This window comes from Bactrocera neohumeralis, unplaced genomic scaffold (assembly GCF_024586455.1).
Source record: "Bactrocera neohumeralis isolate Rockhampton unplaced genomic scaffold, APGP_CSIRO_Bneo_wtdbg2-racon-allhic-juicebox.fasta_v2 cluster09, whole genome shotgun sequence".
NCBI classification, from domain to species: domain Eukaryota; kingdom Metazoa; phylum Arthropoda; class Insecta; order Diptera; family Tephritidae; genus Bactrocera; species Bactrocera neohumeralis.
Window position 1 is genome coordinate 1,896,628 of NW_026089622.1, and position 22,334 is coordinate 1,918,961.

Genomic DNA, 22,334 nt, shown 5'->3' on the forward strand with positions numbered 1-22,334 from the left:
CCGTTAATTTAGAACTGTGTCGTTGCTTCTCACAAGTTCAGAGAGAGTTCGTTATCTCTCATTTTCTTTCGTTTCGTCGCTCTTCATTCAGCAGAATAAGCTGAACAACACACGCTAAAAATTTAAGTGTGGTTATTCTCATGTGATATTGATATCATCGGCCTCAACACCCGCGCCGTTAGTTCTGCTTTCTCCAGGCTGGACAAGGAAGCACAGAAAATGGGTCTGGCAGTGAACGAGGGCAAAACGAAATATCTCCTGTCATCAAACAAACAGCCGTCGCACTCGCGACTTGGCTCTCACGTCACTGTTGACAGTCATAACTTTGAAGTCGTAGATAATTTCGTCTATCTTGGAACCAGCGTAAACACCACCAACAATGTCAGCCTGGAAATCCAACGCAGGATTGCTCTTGCCAACAGGTGCTACTTCGGACTGAGTAGGCAATTGAAAAGTAAAGTCCTCTCTTGACGAACAAGAGCCAAACTCTATAAGTCGCCCATAATTCCCGTCCTGCTATATGGTGCAGAGGCTTGGACGATGACAGCAACCGATGAGTCGACGTTACGAGTTTTCGAGAGAAAAGTTCTGCTAAAGATTTATGGTCCTTTGCGATGAGCTGTACGAGATATACATTGACATAGTTCAGCGAATTAAAAGACAGCGGCTACGCTGGCTAGGTCATGTTGTCCGAATGGACGAAAACACTCCAGCTCTGAAAGTATTCGACGCTGTACCCGCCGGGGGAAGCAGAGGAAGAGGAAGATCTCCACTCCGTTGGAAGGACCAAGTGGAGAAGGACCTGGTTTCGCTTGGAATATCCAATTGGCGCCACGTAGCGAAAAGAAGAAACGACTGGCGCGCTGTTGTTAACTCGGCTTTAATCGCGTAAGTGGTGTCTACGCCAATTAAAAAGAAGAAGAGGTTATTCCACTCATGCATGCACACATATCGTTGACGAAAAAGAATACAACGATCGTTTATGACATTGTCGCCACATATTCGTAAATCGTCGCTTATACAACAAAACGGAGAACAATGCAAAATTTTCTCACTTACGTTTCACACAGCCATACGCTCGCATAATGTTTTTAACATTCTACTAGTTCCATTGATTCCCCTATATCATTGGAATGTGTTGTGCCGTAGTCACAACATAAACGAATACAACGAAAATTAATCGTGTGTTTGTTTTGCTACGCTCGTTTATTATTCAGCGCGCAAGCGTACTTTGCTCGCTGATATCGTAAAACTTCAACTCGTTGAACATCGATAGCAAAACAAAACGTGGTAATGGAAAATTTGCGCAATAAAAACGGCGTTGATCTAAGACAAATGTGTAGAGATGCAGGACTCGCCTGTAGTGGTAACAAAAATACGCTCATAAATCGTCTAGAGAGGTATAAACATAACGAGGAGCATTACTAAAGTGCTAGTTCGGTATTGTTAGAACGAGTTGCTGAGTTAGAAAAGGCAATTCGCGAAATAGAACTGCGGCAAAATGTTGCTGCAACATCTTCAGACTTTGTACCACAACGTATTTCGTCACCATTGGATACAAATACACTTCTCACATTCTCGAACGTACACACCGTGCAATCAGTAGTACCCCCATTGCAGGTACCAACCACGCAAATGCAATTCCCTGTACCTCTGTTGCAGGTACCGACCTCACAAACGCAAATACCGGTATCCTCGCTGCAGATACCGGTCACGCAAATGTATGAGCAAGTAGCTTATTCAATACCTGAGCATACCCTTAGGTACACGCATGTTCCTGTTTATCCAACTTGTCCCGTAATATCTGATCCACCGTATGCGCCAATCCACCACCAGCAAAATTGGTAACCGCGTCCAATGTTTAATGTGCGCGAAATAATTGATCTATTGCCATCGTTTAATACAATTTCAAAGATGTCATTAAATGCTACACAGTTTATTCAACGCGTCGAAAAGCTACGTAATGCATACAGTATAGATGAAAATCTTCTACTTTTTTCTGTGCAACAGAAAATGCAAGGACCAGCCAAGCAGTGGGTCGATTCCTGTTGCATACATGATCTGGTCCGCGTTTTCAAACCGATTTATTGAAGATTTTCCAACGTTACACAGTGTCGCCGATGCCCATATTAAAGTGTCACAAATGAGAAGAGGGGAAAACGAATCTCCTCAAGAATTTTATTATCGCATGGTAGCTTACGGCAATAAATGTGGTGTTTTTGAAAACGTTATTGTTGTTCACATCATCAACGGTATTAATGATAGTGATTTGAAAAGAAAAATGTCGAACAGTTATACACGGTGTATTGATTTGTTGCGTGATACGACTATAAATAACTATTCCATTTATAACGACGTAAAAATAAACACGCATTCTAAACCAAAGCCAATACAATCCATAAATCCTACGTTCAGTACGCGCAACACAATTCCAAAATCGAATGAAAATATAAAGTGTTACAACTGTTCAAAAACGGGGCATTATTCCATTAAGTGCCCGGAGCCATAGAAAAAAATTCGTTGTGCAAAATGTCAACGCACTAACCATACAACCGAAAAGTGTTCCGAAAAATCAAACCCTGTAAGGGCAATCGATCCAGTGAAAAACGAAATCTCTGAAGGTATTTTAAAGCAAATTAAAGTTAATGGTGTAAGTACAAATGCTTTCGTAGATCCGGGAAGCAGTCGTACTCTCGTCAAAGAAAGTTTTTCGTTAAAACTCGGTAGTATCAGTACATGCTCTATCACACTGAACGGATTCGGTGGAGGTAAATACGTATGCGATGCAAAAATAAAAGCAATCGTCGAAATCGACAATGAGAAGTTTGAAAGTGACATTTTAATCGTGAAAGACAATTTATTAGACGAAAATATCTTGCTTGGAACCGACTGTTTATGTAGAAACGGTAGTCGACTAGTGATTGAGAACGGTGGTTGTCGTGTCGAAAATGCTTTAAGCAAACGTGCCGACACAACAGTCGATAAAAATTATTTAATTAAACTTGAGCAAATATTTTCGTCGTAGCGTGATGTGTTCTCAGAGAAAGTTTCTGATCTTGGTCGTTGTAGACTAAAGAAAATGGAAATTGAACTGAACTCGCAAACACCCGTCATAATTCGGGTGGTGGAGCACGGTGCTCGCTCGTTCCGTTGATGTGGTTGGCCGTGGGGAAACGGTCGGCGCAAATTTATTGCACAAAAGTTAAATAAAAACCAAAAGTTTCATATAATATATGTATTTAAATATAATATAATTGGACAAACACTTACCACGTCTGTATAGCTGAACGGTCGCAAAAGGAGAGAGCGCGCGTAACGAATTAAACTTCGAAAAAGAGGAAAAGAAAAGATTGCTATGTCGATACAGACGTGGCAAAGAAATTGAGCGGGAGCGGCGTCAACATTCTCCCCGACTTGCAGTATTACTGCAAATGCAGTTTACAATAAATTGCTTAAAACTAACTTAACTAACTGGGTCCTGCACTTCCTGTTCCACGTCTTCTCTGCAGATGGGGTGGCCGACGAGACGAATCGAGTCTGGTTCGGTCCGGGAAATGCCGCTGAGATGAATCGAACCTCAGTCGGTCATTGCCATGCCGCCAATTTGCATAGAAGTCACCACCTTCCGAGGTCGGCGAGACGACTTGAGTCTAACGGAATTGTTGAACTAAATGGTCTTCCAGAGACCTTACTGGCGTCGGTGGTAACGGACGTCGTTGAATTTGGGCACTCACGGAGATTTCTGTTTCTCCACCCTGGTTGTCCCGAAACATGAGTTCGCACACTCGGCTGTCTCCTCGTGCATGCGTATGCAGTCGCAATCGTGCAATCGTGGAGGCGAGGATAATAGTGGCTGAACTAACTGGGCCAATCATGGCCCGCACTGTTACGAACCTCGTTGTAGTTCGAACGCTTATTAAGGCGGTTGGTGATAGCGCAAGTCTTTGCTGCCAAGGTTGTGTTGCATGCCTGTCCTTTATGATACGGCGTGCATCGGCTTGTCGACGAACGTCTCTTCCACGCCTTCGCTTCGGATGGGGTGGCCGACGAGACGAATCGAGTCTGGTTCGGTCCGGACAATGTCGCTGAGACGAATCGAGTCTCAGTCGATCGTTGCCATGCCGCCAATCCGAAATGAAGTTACCAGCATGCCGAAATCGGTGAGACGACTAGAGTCTGGCTCGATCTTGGGCGTGTGGTATGCGGGAGAGGCATCGTTGGTCAGAGCTTTGCGGATGCTTGACTGTTGACGTCGGTGGACATGGTTGATAGGGCTCCGAATACGTCGGGGCGATTGCCAATGAATTCTCCTCCATTTCCGCTGCCTCGACCTGCTGTGCCCATGTCAATTCAATGACATCGTCGTCTTGTTCTTCGGCGTTTGACCCGATGCCATGAAGCATCGTGTGGTGTGGGTTGCCGCAACGTTTGCAGCATATTACGCTGTCGTATTCATTCTTCGAATGGCTCGACGCGAGGCCGTTGCTGCAAAATCGGTGAATTAATGTGGTCCTCAGCCTAGCTTCTGGGGACATATACCGGAACTTTGGGCACCAGCGGAGTAGATGGCTATCTACGCATAGGGGGCAGTTGATTGTCGTCATTTTCAATAATTTTCTAAACGAAAAGAAAGATTATTAACGTGAGGATATTAACATTGATTGGGTAAAATTATAATTTTTGTTATCGGCCTAGAAATTAAGCCACGTTGAGTCTGGATGTCCACCACCCGAACTCGTTGGTCCAACCCTTGATGTACTTTGATTATCCTGCCCAATCTCCATTCATATGGAGGTAAATTTTCGTTAGGAACTACCACCAGGTCGTTGACTTGGACGTTCTGTTGGGAATGTTTCCATTTCTTTCATTTCTGCAGTTCCTTTAAGTATTTGGTCTTCCATCTCTGACAAAAGTGCTGACTTAAAGCCTTTAATTTCTTCCATTGGTTTACTAATGATAGCGGTCTGTCGGTTATTTCTGGTTCTGCCAATGCATTTTGCATTATTAATTTGGTGTGATTTTGTACCTTTTCCGTGGTCATTGGTTGCAATGCAAATCTATTCCGTTGATTGCTATTGTGTTGTTGCTGCTGATGATGTTTTCGTTGTTGTTGTTTTTTAGGTATCAAATTAGTAATTTTTACACTACAAAAATGATTTTGCGTTTGTTGTTGAGTTATTGTTGAATTTATTTTTGTTTCTTCGGAGGGAACGGAACCTGTTAAAATCCAACAGAACACCGTATGTTGTGCAGCGATTTAGTACAATTTTCGGGTAAAGATCTGCTCCGATCAACAAGTCAACCTTTTGACTCGTATAGAAATTTTTATCCGCTAAGGGGATATTGGGTAACCTTTTAACAATTGAAGGGTTTATTGATCTGGATGGAAGCAGTCCAGTCAATTTTGGCAGTACCAATGCCTCCGCTTCTAGTCTTAAACTTTGGTGACGGGGTGAGCCAATTGTAATTGAGCATACAGACTGAACTCGTCCTGACACGGTATTATTCAATTCTGAAACTCGCGCGCTGACCTTTTTGCTTGCCAGATGTAAGCGTTTTTGCAGACTATTGCTTACGAAGGTGGCTTCAGATCTCGAATCAATCAGGGCTCTGACAGTTAAGGTGACATATGGTCACCATGGCCGTACCTAAGAGCATGCCTCGATTGGTAGGCACATTTCAAATATTGGCTTTAATAGAGGCCACATGAGATTTAGTAGAATATATCTGAGCTATATCCTCACTCTGATCCCGGTGAATCATAGAGTGATGTCTCTGTTTACATTTATTACAATTAAACAGACTTTTACAATGTTTGACTTCATGTGAGTCCGATAAACAATTTAAGCAGACGTGGAGTTTTCTGACAGCATTTAACCGTGCATTAGGCTGCATCTCAATGAATCTTTGACAAGTTTTCAAAATGTGCGATTGAGATGAGCACAGTTTACATTTGATATTATTTGTCTTGGCGTGATGGGAATTGATGGGTTTGGATCCAATCCTTGACTGCAAGGTTGGTATCCGACCTTCACCATCAGCCGACTTAATCTTGGGTTGAGTACCCAAATCGCCTTTGAGGTTTGATACTCTCTCAAGCGTTTTAACCCGTTTGGTTAGAAATTTGTCTAAGTCAACCCATTTTGGGATCTCAGAATCCGAATCCAGAGATTGTTCCCAAAGCGACAGTGTAAAGTCCGGCAGTCGGATAGAACACAAATACGTAAATATGGCATCCCAGCTATCTACATTGATGCCATGTATTTGTAAAGCTGAAATGCAGCTATTAATCTCCCGCTGTAAATTTCTGAGTTCGGTCTCAGATTCTGTTGAAATGTGCGAGAGCTTGAATAATAAATTTAATTGTGTGTTGACAAGCACTCGCTTCTTTTCATATCTACACAACAAATTATTCCAAGCCAATGCGAATCCGTCATTCGCCAGTGGCGCTTTGGAAACGATAGCTTTTGCCTCTTCTTCTTCTTAATTGGCGTAGAAACCGCTTAAGCGATTATAGCCGAGTTAAGGAGGATGGAGTCATGTGTAGAAGTTCACACAAGTGAGGAAAGTTCTCTGATTGCCGTTCACTTGGGAGTGGCCAGAAACGATTCTTTTACACATGGCTCAAGCAGCTCACTACTTCCGGTCTTTGACCAAGTATCCTCTGGGTAGCCTAAGAACATCCGTTCGAAGGCGAGCTAAAGTGAGAAGGCGAAACATTCCCTACAAGGGTTGTGCGCTGGGTTTGGGACCCGCCACATAAAAAACACCCCCAGTGAAGAGCTTTTGCCTCACCTCGCGTTTTTTGGTTCAGATGGAATAACTTCTCCACTGGAGATAGCCTTGGGTTATTCCCATAAATGGCGGCAAATAAATCCCTAAATGAGGGCCATTGTAAAACATCGCCATGAAATAATTCGGTATCACATGGCGGTAAGTTGATGGAATACCTCACGGGTTCTACCGTTTGTTGTAACCGTTCAAGGTGAGGTTGTGCATGTGTTCGCCCATCAAGGCCGCGCAACACACATAAGCGTGGCAACAGCTTGAATATTTAAACTTAATGTCGTCAATTGAGCTTGTATCGAAAGGATCCACTTTTGGCAAACACAACTTGTATTCTGACTTTACCTCTGCCCAAATAGATTTCAGTTCAGCTTGCTGTACCTCAAGAGAGTAGGCACTTTGGTTGTTTGCTGTTGGAGTAAAGGACTACTCAAACTCCAGTAGAGCGTCTGCAGCTGTGATAAATGCTCTGATGGCTTCCATTGTGTTCGAAAATTGAACCGGAACTGCAAAAATGTTGCACAAAATCGGATCTAAAACTTGAAATTAAAATTTAAAAAATATTTGCAAATACATTATGTTGCAAAAAGTTGAAAAAATACAGCACCAATCACGGACAAACTACAAATTGAGTTGATGATAGGCAGTGCGTTGTTTCTTTATAAAGCGTGAAATTTCGAGAGAACAAAAAGTTAATAAATTTAATGAAGTATTTTTTCAAAGTATTTTCCCCAAATTTAATTTGAATGTGCTTGCTGGGTAATCCTCCCAATGCACTTGCACGCCTAGTCTTTGACTATGTACACAAAAAAAATTGATTTGTGCTTAGTTGCTTTATTTGAATCCAAATACAAATACAAATAAACTTATTTGATTTATCAACTAATCACTTTCACTTTCACTTTGTTCACTGGGTTATTTTCGAACTATTTCGATTTCACTAGACTCTTTTGCTTGCTGGTGTCCTTCTGGGATGGCTGCTGCGCTGCTTTGCCTTGCTGCTCTCCCTTTGCTGCTTTGCCTGTGCGTCTTTACTTTTGCTGTTTGCCTGTGCTGCTTTGCCTTTTTTTTTTTATAGTAGGGGGAAGCATCGAAAGTCGGAGTGCGGAACTTTAATCCGCTAAACCTAACCTACTCCCAACTCAAGACTCTCCCACGGGACAACCGATTAAGTATTACTTCGTGGGAGGGACAGGACATTTAAGTCTCATCTACCGTGCGGACTGACGGACGCCTAATTTGTTCAAAAAGTCTCAATTGTGCCATTATGGATGCTGACGCTTCGCTGACAGCTTTCCATTTATCAGTCGACTGACACATGAGTGTCGTTAAATTATTGACTGTAAAACTACCACCGAGTGTGGTTTTTAGCTTTTCCCTTGTATTCGAAAATCGAGGGCAATAAAATAGTACATGTTCCGAGTCTTCTACATACTCTGTACACGTCGGACAGTTCGGACTAATGTCATTGTGGAATCTGAAAAGGTAGCTTCTAAAGCATCCATGTCCACTAAGTATTTGGGTCAGATGGTAATCTAGATCCCCATGTCGTCTCTCTATCCACGAGTGGATGTCCGGTATAAGTCGATGAGTCCAGCGCCCTTTGGTTGAGGAATTCCACCGCTCCTGCCACATTTTAGTGCTCTTGTTTCTCTCCTCTGTCCTTGCCTGTGCTGCTTTGCCTGTGCTGCTCTGCCGGTGCTGCTCTCCCTTTGTTGCTTAGCCTTAGCTATTTGGCTTTCTTGCCTCCGCTCACTTCACTTTTTCTAATTTTTAGTGTCACTCACTTCACTTGTTTTAGTTTTGTGTGTTTTTTGTTTTGCACTCGTGAAACTGCAGCTGCGTTGTTGCTGCTTGCCTTTATTGCTATTCGAGCAATATATGGAAAAGCAGAGTTGAGCGACTAGACTCAAATTAATCACAAGAAAAAACAAAAAACCGAGAGAGATTGTTGACGCTCCAGACGATGTTTGTGCGTCCAAGAAATTTATAATTTTATTCGGGTAACAGTGTGTTTTTATGTTTTTTTGTTTGATGCAAAGTGAAATAATCAGTGAATTTGCCAGGTGTATTTATCGTTGTACTTAAATGAAGTACAATACTACCTGCAATCTTGTGCGTTGATTTTGTGGGTAGAGTGCCAAAAATAAGTTTTGGTGTCCACTTCACACAGCACTGTGGGTTTTGTACATAAATGATGCACAAATTAACCAATCTATTGCCTTTTAGCTTGCAGAGCACGAATCCAAAATATGTTTGGCTGTAACTTGCGTGTTGCTAAATTGGGCAAATTATGCACTTTCACTTTAAATAAAAATCAACTTGTTACCTGTTATCCGGCTCGAAGGACCAATGATAATGGGTGGTGGAGCACGGTGCTCGCTCGTTCCGTTGATGTGGTTGGCCGTGGGGAAACGGTCGGCGCAAATTTATTGCACAAAAGTTAAATAAAAACCAAAAGTTTCATATAATATACATATGTATTTAAATATAATATAATTGGACAAATACTTACCACGTCTGTATAGCTGAACGGTCGCAAAAGGAGAGAGCGTGCGCAAGTTTTTTGTTAGAGTTTAGTTGCGCGCGAATTAAACTTCGAAAAAACTTCGAAAAAGAGGAAAAGAAAAGATTGCTATGTCCATACAGACGGGGCAAAGAAATTGAGCGGGGGCGGCGTCAATATGAAGCCGTAACCGAAAAAACCAATCGTCGCCGATATCATCAAAGAATTACTCGAAAACGAAATTATACGACTATCCGCATCTCCGTACGCGTCACCAATCGTCCTGGTTGAAAAACAAATTGGTGAGCATCGTCTTTGCGTAGACTATAGGTGCCTAAATAAAATTACAACCAAAATGTCATACCCAATGCCTGTTATGGAGGAACACTTCGCACAGCTCGCAGGTATGTAATAAATATTTTACAACGCTAGATTTAAGAATGCAGTACTAACAAATTGAGCTCGAGGAGAAATCGAAACAATTCACGGCATTTGTCACCAATGAAGGGCACTACGAGTTTAACCGAATGCCTTTTAGGCTGGTCAATGCTCCGGCCGTGTTTCAAACTGTTATGAACACGTTGGTGGCTAAAATGAAAACGGGTGAGGTTTTGGCGTATCTAGATGACGTCATTATACCCAGTCGGTTATTGAAGAAGGTTCAGTCATTATTGAAGAAGGTTTACAGCGTATTGAAAAGTCCTTGCCTCTCCTTAGAGAAAGCGGTTTGACTTTGCGAATCGACAAAAGCAAATTTTTAGAAAGTAAAATCGAATACCTTGGTCACGTGATAACCGAGAATGGTAAAATGCCTAGGAACCGTAAGCTATCAGCCATCTCCAATTTCCCAGCGCCGACGAATATCACAGAGTTAAGACGTTTCCTAGGACTCACGGGATTCTTTAAGAAATTTGTCCCTGAATTTTCATTAATCACTAAACCTTTAACAACAATGTTACGAAAATCCGAACGCAACTCATTTCGCTGGAATGAGCCACAGCAACAAGCATTTCAACGTGTTATCGATCTTTTGACATCCGCTCCGTTGTTGGCCCTTTACGACCAAAATGCGCAGCATGAGGTACATACAGACGCTAGCAGTATCGGCCTCGCAGGGGTCTTAATGCAGTCGTATGATGGTAAAGTGTGGCAGCCAACTATGTACTACAGCCGTCATTGCACAGAGCCCGAAAGCCGATATCATTCATATTAGTTAGAAGCTCTCGCCGTTGTGGAAGTGCTAGACCGTTTCCGCATATACCTTCTTGGTAAGAAATTTCGACTTGTGACCGATTGTGCAGCCGGAGCCAAAGTTCGAGATAACAAAGAGCTTAAAGCAAAAATCGCTCGATGGTGGCTGAAATTATCCAAATTCGACTTTGATGCAATACATCGTTCCGGTAGCAGGCTACCACACGTAGATGCCATGAGTAGAGCACCTGACCAGCCCGCTGAAAACGTGGAACCGGTAGGTTCTATCCTCGAGATACAAGCCGACGTGAACAATTGGCTTTACACTATGCAAATTCAAGACGAGAAGTTAGGAGAAGTAGTCGCCATTCTACGAGGTCATGTTAAATCTGATCGAAAAACAGAAATCAAGAAATATTTTCGAATCCAAAATCACCGCCTTTATTGTCTAGAAGACGATGGCCTTAAATTCGTCGTTCCAAAAGCTGTACGATGGCGTATTGCTCAACTATGCCACGACAAGATGGGTCATCATGCGTTAGAGAAGACTATAACCCGCATTCGTAGTAAGTTTTGGTTTCCCCAAATGCGTAAATACCTAAAAAATTACATCGCCGCGTTCATTGATTGTTCCTATCGGAAAGCTCAATCTGGTAAAGTCGAAGGTGTAATGCACTACGATCCGATAGAACCGATACCGTTTCGCGTAATTCACGTTGACAACCTAGGTCCATTCATTCGCAGTAAGAAAGGAAATTGTTACATTTTGGCTATATCCAATGCATTTTCTAAGTATCTTATAGTTAAAGCGGTGCGCGACACGCGAACGATTCACGTAATAAATACCTTAAACGAGAAAACTAGCTATTTTGGGTTACCGCCTAAACTAATTTCTGATCGTGGTACCGCTTACACATCCAAAACATTTACGGCCTATTGCGAAGAGAACGGGATAAAACACGTTAAAACGGCTGTACGTACCCCGCGGTCGAACGGTCAAGTCGAACGCGCAAATCAAACAATCCCTAGTTATTTGGGGACGACTGTAGATAATCAAAAAGAATGGGACTTAATGTTACGAAATTTACAATTTTCTATTAACTCGCAGAAAAATAAAACGTCGGGTTATAGCCCAAACGAACTCATTTTTGACTTTAGTTTACGCGATCTTGCATACAATCAGTTAGTTGCCGCCGTACATGAAGACGTAGACGACTCTACCAATAATATTCCGATAGTTGAAAAACGTACCCTTGCATCCAATAATATCGAGCGCGAAAGAGAAAAAAGGAAAAACGATTCGATGAAAGGCATTCCCTTCCTCGTATATATCACGAAAACGATTTAGTAGTCATAGAAAACGAAGTTTCCACAACCGGTGAGTCGAGAAAATTAGAACCGAAATATCGTGGACCCTATCGTATCGCGAAGGTATTGAATAATGATCGGTATTTAATAGAAGACGTGCCGGGTATGCCAATAAAATTGCGAACTTTCTCATCAGTTTACGAGTCAAGCAAACTTAAGCCGTGGTGCCACAACTGTCCCGAACTAGATGACGAACTAGTTCCCGAAAACTACGATGGCGCCGAAATCGAGGTCGATTTCCTGTCAGGAAAGGCCGACTGTCAACAATCTAGCAACCTGTGTACAAAATAGCAATAGCCAAGGGGTGGCATCTGTACATGAAGAGAGTCGTCGAGTGGCGTCGGTTGCATACACACGTAACGAACAGCGAAATCTACTTTATTATTTCTTTATTTTCTTAGCTTTGTAAAACTGACTGTAAACTTTAAAGGATTAAATAAACTATTTGTGTAATATTAATAACTGAAAAGAGGTCTCCTGACGCTAGGTATCGAATATGTGGACCCCAGTATCTATAATTGTATCTTATATAACAGTATCTATAATTGACTTTTGAATTTTGAAAATATCGGTCAGCATGTGAGGTATATAATTTAAATTCAGGGATAATCCTCATTTTACAATGGTATGTCTGTATGCCAAAAACTGGTCAAATCGGGCAAATACTTCCCTGAGGCCTTGTTTATTATTATTTTCTATCAAATCATTTACTTTGTAATTTTCATAAAATCATTGGTCACGTGTCCCTGAAATCCATTTTAATACCGTACCTAATTCATTAAGGGTTTTTTTGTTCTTTTATGGTCAATTTTTAATTGTCTTAACAATGTTTCAATTATGTATTTGTATTTCAAAGTCTATACTCGAATTGTCAATTAATATTATTTCTTCGATGGTTTGATACCTTTCTATTATATTTTCATTTTCAACTTGTGATAAATTTGCTAAATGGTATATTCATCGGCAGTTTTCAAAAACACGTGCATCATTTTCCTCTACAAGTATGTAATTTTCTATAGTGTTGTGTCAATTATGTCTGATATAGTATTGTTGATATATAAAAGTATCTACAAAATCGGTAAAAATGTCTTCATTGTGCCTCTAAGATAACGAAATTAAAGTTTTATGTATTATTCTTTTTCTATTTTGTATTTTTACTTTATTTCCTAAGTCTGCTGCAACTATTTTTTTTTTTTTGAAGTTATACTTCTTATACGAGTTCAGAAAACGTTGCGATAGATTCAGGTTGCACAACCTTGCTCAATATGAATCTATGCAACCTTGCTCAAGCGCAACCTTGCTCAATATGAATCTACGCAACCTTGCTCAGTATGAATCTACGCAACCTTGTCTGCGAAGATGTTCGAGCAGCAAGCGAAGCGGTGACAATCGGCGATCGTTTGTTCGTTTCTTTCGGCACAGCTCGGCTTTTCTACCAACAACACAATGTTGCCATGCTTATGCTGTTGTTGTTTTTGTAGAACAATGTTTCAATATTTGGTTGGTGACATATTCAACTAAAAATAAATTCTGTTGGGATTCGAACCTACGTACCTACGTGCTCGTCGTAACTTTTGAAGCGCTTACCACCTCGACCACCATTGACTCCTGTATTGCGTTGTCCTAATTATGGTTTGGTTATGCATGAAAGAAATATACAATGGATCGCCGATTGTTACCTCTTTCCTTGCTGCTGCTGCGCATATGTATGTATGTTTGTATGCTTGTTCATTATCGAAGTTATACTGCTTTGTCTTTCATTTCTGCGAATTCTCAACTATTTTGCGTATATTTTGGTTGAAATAATCTGCGTTGGCCGTTGAAAAATTAAGGCTATACTTTACAGGATCATTTCTGTAGTTAGTCTTCATTTACATTTTTTATAAGTATATCGTTTTATCTGACAGCGTGAGGTTTAAGAAGTTCATTTCTAATTTTGTCTTGTGGCATATTAGAAATGATGTTTCTTCGAAAATCGTTCGCTTACAACGGATAAAACGACTTCTGAGTGGTGATTTTAATGAATGAATTCCAAGGTTTTACGCAAAAATAATGCGGTCAATAAGTACAGTACGCTTATGTATGCTTGCGCATTATTTTTCTTTCGTTTTCTCTTTCATTTTTGCGAATTCTCTACTTTCTGTGACTTTATTTCCTTCGTCTCTCTTTTTTTTATGCGAATTCTTTGAGTTTCTGAACGCGCACATGCGTATACATACATTCATATGAGCATGTGCAGATACACAAGATAGGATAGATAGATCGTATACTATACTAATAAATATTTTTCGTACTAAGAGAAATTAAATTTATCATTATTATTATTATATGTACATATATTAGGTATATTGCTGTGATAAATTTAATTTCTATTAGTAAGAAAAATATTTATTAGTATAGTATTACGATGTTAAAAAGCAAAAATCAAAGACTAAGTCCGTCGAGATTCGAACCTGCGTTCACATTGTGACTTTTTATGTGCTTACCACCAACACCACTATTGACACTTTCATGGCGTTGTCTTAAGTATGGTTTGGTTATGCATGTAAGAAATATACGATGGTTCAAATAATTTTGTTTAAGTATAGAAATATGCTTTTGTAGAACATTTGCTTTCGCAAACATACAGACAAATGTGCAAACGACATAATATATGTATGATTGTTTCGCATTTTGCTTCTACGCCGGTAAAATTTCTGTACAAAAATCGACTGAAATGCATGAGAAAATAAAATGGACAACAAGGGCAAATAATTTAAAAAAAATTATTGATTATTAAATATAAATGAAAATACATGTAAATTTACTTAAATTTATTAAAAAACTTATTTAAATTTATTGAAAAACTGCAAAGAAAAATAAAAAGAAAATTCATTTTACTTTGGCCCAGTTTTGTGCGCAATACAAATGCAACGCCAATAATGAATACAAGAAATTGACTAAACACCATGATATAAGATATACAAATTATAATATGACAACCCAATTCGAAGAGTACAAAAGAGAGATGGCTACGCTGCATATTCCCTTCCGCAACGAAGAGACGGAACTACTTTCCGAGTCAAAATTCCTTCATTTAGACTTTGCTTTATAAAATGTGCATAATGAATTCAAATGTTCTAGTTTTCTTTCATACAAAATGATATGCATTTCTGAATATCACTAAGAAGTATAACTTCTTCCGCGCGTAGGGACTCCACGCACCTTTTGTTTTATATTTAGGATTTCATTTTTACTTTTCCCCATAGATTTGTTCATATATGATCTCTCTTTTATGACAGCTTTTTGTAACCCTTTTCTTATTATGGTACTGTAACATCTTTTCCTGATCCTTTTTTAACCTTCAAGCCTACGTGGGTTTTTTTATTACATAAAATATTAAAAAGTTTTTTAAACGTTACTGAGTGTATTGTATTATTATACTAGCTTTTTACCCGCGGCTTCGCCCGCAGTGGAGCCATTAAATAAGTATGAGAGATAAAGGTTAATGGTATAATAATAGAAATGAGTCAAAATGATAACTATATTTTATTGCTTGGCTGAGATCAACAATTTTTAAAAATTGCTACAGACAATGAAGTTTCAACACCTTAAAATATGCGTATTGAATTGCAACAACAAATGTTAAAATATATTTCACCGTAACAAAAATAAATAATTCAGAATTCTAACAATTTAAAAAAATAAAATACAAAATATTAATCTAGGATATTTTTGTAGACAACGTTAAAAGTTTTCCCGTCGGGTGAAAATATGTGTAAATTCTGGGCATTAGATACACGTGAACAGGGTACATAAAGAGAAACATGGGTTTTCTAAATGCACTCCTGCTACCTGTAATGTTTGTCCTTGTGCCTTGTTTATAGTAACAGCAAAACTAAGCTTGACGGGAAACTAAACTCTTTTAAATTAGAATGGAAGGTCGGTGGGAATAATTGGTATTCCAGGTAATATAACACTATTTCCCTTACCGACACCTGTTAAAATAGTAGCACCAAGTATGTTCTGTAACAATTTTGTTATCCGAAGCTTTGTTCCATTACATAGCCGAGGAGCATCAAAATTTCGCATAAGCATTACTGGTATATTTATTTTCAATTGAAGTTTATGTGACGGTACACCCTATAGTTCAAGTGAATTTAAAACCTCCACATGATATGAAGTACTTAGTTCCGTATCTATAATTGTATCCATTGACAAATATTCCTTCATTTCTCCTTGAACCTCGATTAAAATGTCAGTGTTGATCCTATTAACAATTTAATTTCTTGGTGTTAATATTGCTCTTGCACACAACCACTGATCACTACACAAATTTTGTTGCAATTCCGGAAAAATATTAGCAATGAGATCCACATCACTTTCTACTAAATTACAAAATTGTCTTGACAGTAATATATAGAGTCCAGTTTAATGCTTCTATAGCCTTTTTGTGAGACATGGTACTTTCATCCCACACTAAAAGCTTGCATTCTCGCAGCATCCTACCTCGTGAACTATTTTTACTAAAATTGCAGATGGGCGACCTTCCTGTGCCAAATTCAATGGTAATTTTAAAACGGAATGTGCCGTACGACCGACGTTTAATAGCGTAGCCGCAATACCTGACGAAGCTACAGCAACTGCTATTTTTTTACTTTGTAGTTGTCTGAATCGCATATAAGGTTCTATCGAGCGAATTGTGTGAAAGATTAAAGCCCACCGTCAACAAACTGATTGGACCTTATCAGTGTGGCTTTAGACCTGGAAAATCAACAACCGACCAGATACTCACCATTCGCCAAATCTTGGAAAAGACCAGTGAAAGGAGAATCGACACACACCACCTCTTCGTCGATTTCAAAGCTGCTTTCGACAGCACGAAAAGGAGCTGCCTTTATGCCGAAATGTCTGAAATTGGTATCCCCGCAAAACTAATACGGCTGTGAAAACTGACTTTGAGCAACACGAAGAGCTCCGTCAGAATCGGGAAGGACCTCTCCGAGCCGTTCGATACCAAACGAGGTTTCAGACAAGGCGATTCCCTATCGTGTGACTTTTTCAACCTTCTTCTGGAGAAAATAGTTCGAGCTGCAGAACTTAGTAGAGAAGGTACCATCTTTTATAAGAGTGTACAGCTGCTGGCGTATGCCGATGATATTGATATCATCGGCCTTAACACCCGCGCCGTTAGTTCTGCTTTCTCCAGACTAGACAAGGAAGCAAAACAAATGGGTCTGGCAGTGAACGAGGGCAAGACGAAATATCTCCTGTCATCAAACAAACAGTCGTCGCACTCGCGACTTGGCACTCACGTCACTGTTAACAGTCATAACTTTGAAGTTGTAGATAATTTCGTCTATTTAGGAACCAGTATTAACACCACCAACAATGTCAGCCTGGAAATCCAACGCAGGATTGCTCTTGCCAACAGGTGCTACTTCGGACTGAGTAGGCAATTGAAAAGTAAAGTCCTCTCTCGACGAAGAAAAGCCAAACTCTATAAGTGGTCATAATTCCCGTCCTGCTATATGGTGCAGAGACTTGGACGATGTCAACAACTGATGAGTCGACGTTGCGAGTTTTCGAGAGAAAAGTTCTGCGAAAGTTATGGTCCTTTGCGCATTGGCCACGGCGAATATCGCATTCGATGGAACGATGAGCTGTACGAGATATATGACGACATTGACATATGTAGTTCGAATTAAAAGACAGCGGCTACGCTGGCTAGGTCATGTTGTCCGAATGGACGAAAACACTCCAGCTCTGAAAGTATTCGACGCTGTACCCGCCGGGGGAAGCAGAGGAAGAGGAAGACCTCCACTCCGTTGGAAGGACCAAGTGGAGAAGGACCTGGCTACGCTTGGAATATCCAATTGACGCCAAGTAGCGAAAAGGAGAAACGACTGGCGCGCTGTTGTTATCTCGGCTATAATCGCGTAAGCGGTGTCTACGCCAATTAAGAAGAAGAAGAAGTTGTCTGAAGGCCAGTTGTCTATTGCACTTTTAAAGATTTTTACCAAGACATTGTGACTGTGTAATATTCGTTGAATTTTCAATACCGTTTCTCTTTCTACTCCTTCAATATATTGGCAACGACGATTTACTTCATTTTGTTCATCACCTATAAAGTATACCTTCAGAAGTTTATGCTGATCAACATCTTCTGGAAATAATGATCCAATTTGATGATTTCTCTGTCCATGTACAGTAAAAGTTGGTGAAAACCCGGCCATTTTTATCACTTTATCAACTCCAAAGGATGTCATTTTAAAGCAAGAGTTATAATTTCTTATTTTGCTAAGAAATTGCTTTGACTCATCTGCAACATTTAATAATACATTTTTCAAAGGCTCTTTTGGTTCACCAAGTAATGGAAGTGAAACTTTACCACCTGAACAGCACATTCCAACAGTTTCATATTTCCATTTAAAAGCATCGCAGTACTGACATTTATTATTCATTTAGCCAATAACAATCAATGGATGATTATGATATTCTATTGCAATATCATATTGAAACCCAGTACCATTAAACACAGCCCAATCATTACGCATTAAATTTCGGCGGCGAGTGGTCTGCATGTCTGCATTATGAATTTTTCTCACCTGCGATTGTTCTGGTGTTTCTATCGCTCTTCTAGTTGTCTGCAGTGCAGCTTGTCTTTCTAAACGAACTCGTGCCTGAAGAGGCGTTTCAGCTGCTCTCAAAACCCTTTGTCACTCTGCTTGTTGTTGTCTGCTCAGCTCTGCGTGAGCCGAAGTTTCTTGATTTCGTGCAACTTTTGCAGCACGGGCCCGAGTTAATTTTTACCAGAAGTAAAAATGAGTAAAAAGAATATATTTTGAGCTGCACCGAAATGTGTACTCTTTATTTATACTCTTAAGACTAACTTATTACATGGTTCTTACTTTATTTATACTAACTAGTATGTTTACTTATTACTAGTTGATAGTTTGTTTAAATCCAGATTGTATTATATGTTTAGGTTTGTTTACATACTTGTATATATTGTTTGTTTAAAAACATTTGCTTTGTTTTAAGATAAGTTTGTTGCGGTATTCAAACTCAATGTTGTTTTGATACTTGTTTTTAGCAGGGATGGGCACCATCACAATCAAACAAGCATCACAAAATGAGATTGTGTTAGTGCGCTTACTGTGGGACCAAGCGTACCAGCAACCAAAAATAATCAGTCTGCTTGCAGATGTCGAACGAGCAGGTCTATGTCGCACGAAGCCGCAATGCTACGAATACGTATGTATATACATATGCACATTTTTAAGAATATGTGCATAAACCATTGAATATAAAATATAATTATTTTTCATTTCAAGCAAGAATAAAATTTAAGTTATTAGTTAATTATAAATTAGTAATCTAATTCATTTAAAAACTTAAAAATAAATTAAATTTGTATATGAAAAGAAAATATAAATCTATATTTGAATTCATCGAATATTTTAAATATATAACGAAACTTCAATAAAGTTAAAGCTATTAGAAAATGAAAGCTATTATAATATGAAATATTATGAATACACATTTCAAGAGGTCAGTTAATTTCAAACAATTATCCGAGTGTCAAAAAAAAAAAGAGTTCATTCTGTAATAAATTTAAGAAGGTCGTCATAATTTATATCAAAATTTGCTACCTTTATTCTAAGCAGGTCTTCTAAATGTTTGTCTGAAAGCCTTGTTCTATAGGAATTCTTTATGTATACCATAGCAGAAAACGCAGATTCGCAAAAAATTCAAATTCCCACTCTGTCTGATTGTCATTTATATACGGCATACAACTCGTGCGCATTAACCTGCTCAGTTCAACTTCTGATTGCAGACTGATTTTAACATCGCTTTGTTCCATCGTAAGTGCTCGTTTTACGCTCTTCGCTTGTGCGTGTTAGTGACAATCGGTGTGTGTACGTATACGATAGCTTACGCTCTTTTAGCACCTGCTAAGACTTTGTCCATGCCTGTTTTTAGGATTGATTGTTTTAGTTATAGTGCATTTCAATTGTTGGAACTCAAGGTTGTTTCTGCATTCTGTTTACTGAAACAAAAGGTTGTTTTGATGTTTGTTACTATTATAAGGAATACAATCCTTAACTCCCGCGATGAAATTTTGGATATACCAGATTTCCGCTTCCGAGGCATTTTCTAAGAAAAGCAGGGTAATAATTAACATCAGCGAGTAAGATCTATAATAATATAGTGACTTCTAACCATAAAAATTACTGATTACCTCAAAAATTTGAATAGTGTTATACTGCATGTAACGACAGAAGAAAATAACAATAAAAATATGTATAAAAATTAGAAACAGTTGAAACTATGTACATTTATTCAATTGAATTAGATATTGTCGTCACCGCCGGTAATACAGTGGGACGGTATAACAGTATTCATGGTTGAAACTTCATTACTGTAATGCCAGATGGCGTTGAAATTTTTTTATCTTTCTTAAAATTTTTTTTTTTAATATAAAGTACCCTATTTTACTTCTAATACCTTCAGGAGTATATGTACAAAGTTTCATGATGATCGGTTAAGTAGTTTTTGCGTGAAAGCGTAACAAACAAACTTACATTCGCATTATAATATTAGATAATGAAGTTTTTTCTCTCTTTTTGTGGAATAGGTACTGCCTCTATTGGAATTTGTTTTGGGTGTCTTTCATAATTATTTGTGTTACAAATGCTGCAATTTTTCGCATGTTCTTTAAATTGCTTTATCATTAAAGGCCAATAATATTGTTGCCTTATCTTTTCCAAATTTTCGCTATAATTTCTATGCGCGCTGTTATGGGTTTGTTCAATTATTGTTTCTTGACCTTATTTTTACTAATATCCTTCGAGAATAATTTGGTATATAAAAATTTGATTCTCGGAAATTCTTGAAATGCTTCTTTCAAAATGTTTTTTAATGCGTACAGCACTTCAGGTATGAGGAATATTCCAGTAACTATTTTTGGATTTATATATTATTTTAAAATACCTACAAAAATATTTAATTTCATAGTAAAATACAACTTAAAAAAATAATACTCAATTATAAATAGAAAACTGCAATTCATTCCTGTAAACAAAAAAAAATTATATAAATTCAATGTATTTGCTGAAAATGATTGAGGCATAAGAATGGAGACCGAGGACATTGTCCGCAGTATGTGGATACAAGTTTGGCCTTCTTCCTTGCAGCTGACGAAGAGGTTGCAGTCTTCAGTTCAGAATAGCAGCCTCCGCAGCGATATCTCTTTCGCCTTCCGTCCTTTGTTACTTCCACTGATGTCGTCAAAATGTGCTTGCCTTGAGGAGGTGTTCGCGAAATTGAAGCGCTATCTCTTCCACTTAAATTTAGAATTATATTTTGCCGAAAGTCAGATATTGTCATATTGTAATTACTTTCGTTATACAAAATATATGCATTTACAACCGCCGTATTTAAAAGAATATCAAAAGCAACTTTACAAAACCAGCGAATAGTTTTACGGAGAGGACTAAAGTAACTAGCTATTTGATCAGAAAAATCTATCTCTAAAGTGGGAAAAAATCAATAAATATTTACGTATTTAAATAAACAGATTTTTAAAGCTCTCAACAAACCTTGTTTGCATTTGTTGTACTCCATTATTACATTCGGTTTTAAAACACCTTGGCCGAGTCTATTCTTTTTACCTGAAGGTACAAGTGATCCGTTGTTTACAGTGGACAAGAAACGAGCTTCTCTTTTATCCCTCCAGTACCCGACTACGATTCCAGATCTTTCGAAAGTAACATTATCCCCTCTTTTCAGCGACCTAGGCAAGTTAGGTAAGCCTCCCCGGTTTTTTCTTAGAGTTCCCTGTAGATGCGTTTTTCTATTTAAGAGAGCATTGCCCAATTCCATAGAAGTATAATAATTGTCGACCGTAAGTGTACGGTGCTCTCCAAAATCACCTTCCATCAGTTGAAGGCAAATATTCGGTGCAAGAGAAAGCCCCGTGGTTGTATCTGATTTTCCAGTATAGAGTTTCAAATTATATATGTAACCTTTTGTATCTGCCAATTTGAACACCTTGATGCCATACTTATGTGCTTTGTCAGGAAGGTATTGCCGAAATCGTAAACGACCACGGAAAGGTATCATACTTTCATCAATAACAAGGTTTTTTCCAGCTGGTTTATTTCGTTTAAAGGTTACAATTGATTCCTGCAAGAGTTTGTCAACTTTAAAAGTTTTAGACACTGTTTCAGACAACTGAGCGTTATCTGCAAAGTGAATACATTTTATCAAGATCTGGAACCGATTACGAGCCATAACGTGTGGGACGAATGGATTTTTGAACAAGGTAGTTGCTTTCCAATAGTCCTCCATTGAAGGAGGAGGCCATATACATGACTATGGCAAGAAACTCCATGATCTCCTTACGATTCGTATCCTTCCACTTATTCATCCTGCTGCTGCTGCGAGTACTAATCCCACATATTTGATAATTAGCATTTCTATTTGTCTCTTCAACTAT

The 22,334-nt window shown here is 38.9% G+C and overlaps 2 pseudogenes; one reads left to right on the top strand and one right to left on the bottom strand.

The window, feature by feature from the left end:
* The window catches only part of LOC126764388 (uncharacterized), a 60,518-nt pseudogene that overhangs the window by 23,156 nt on the left and 15,028 nt on the right, over positions 1-22,334 (bottom strand).
* Positions 13,681-13,859, top strand: LOC126764747 (small nucleolar RNA U3; annotated as a pseudogene).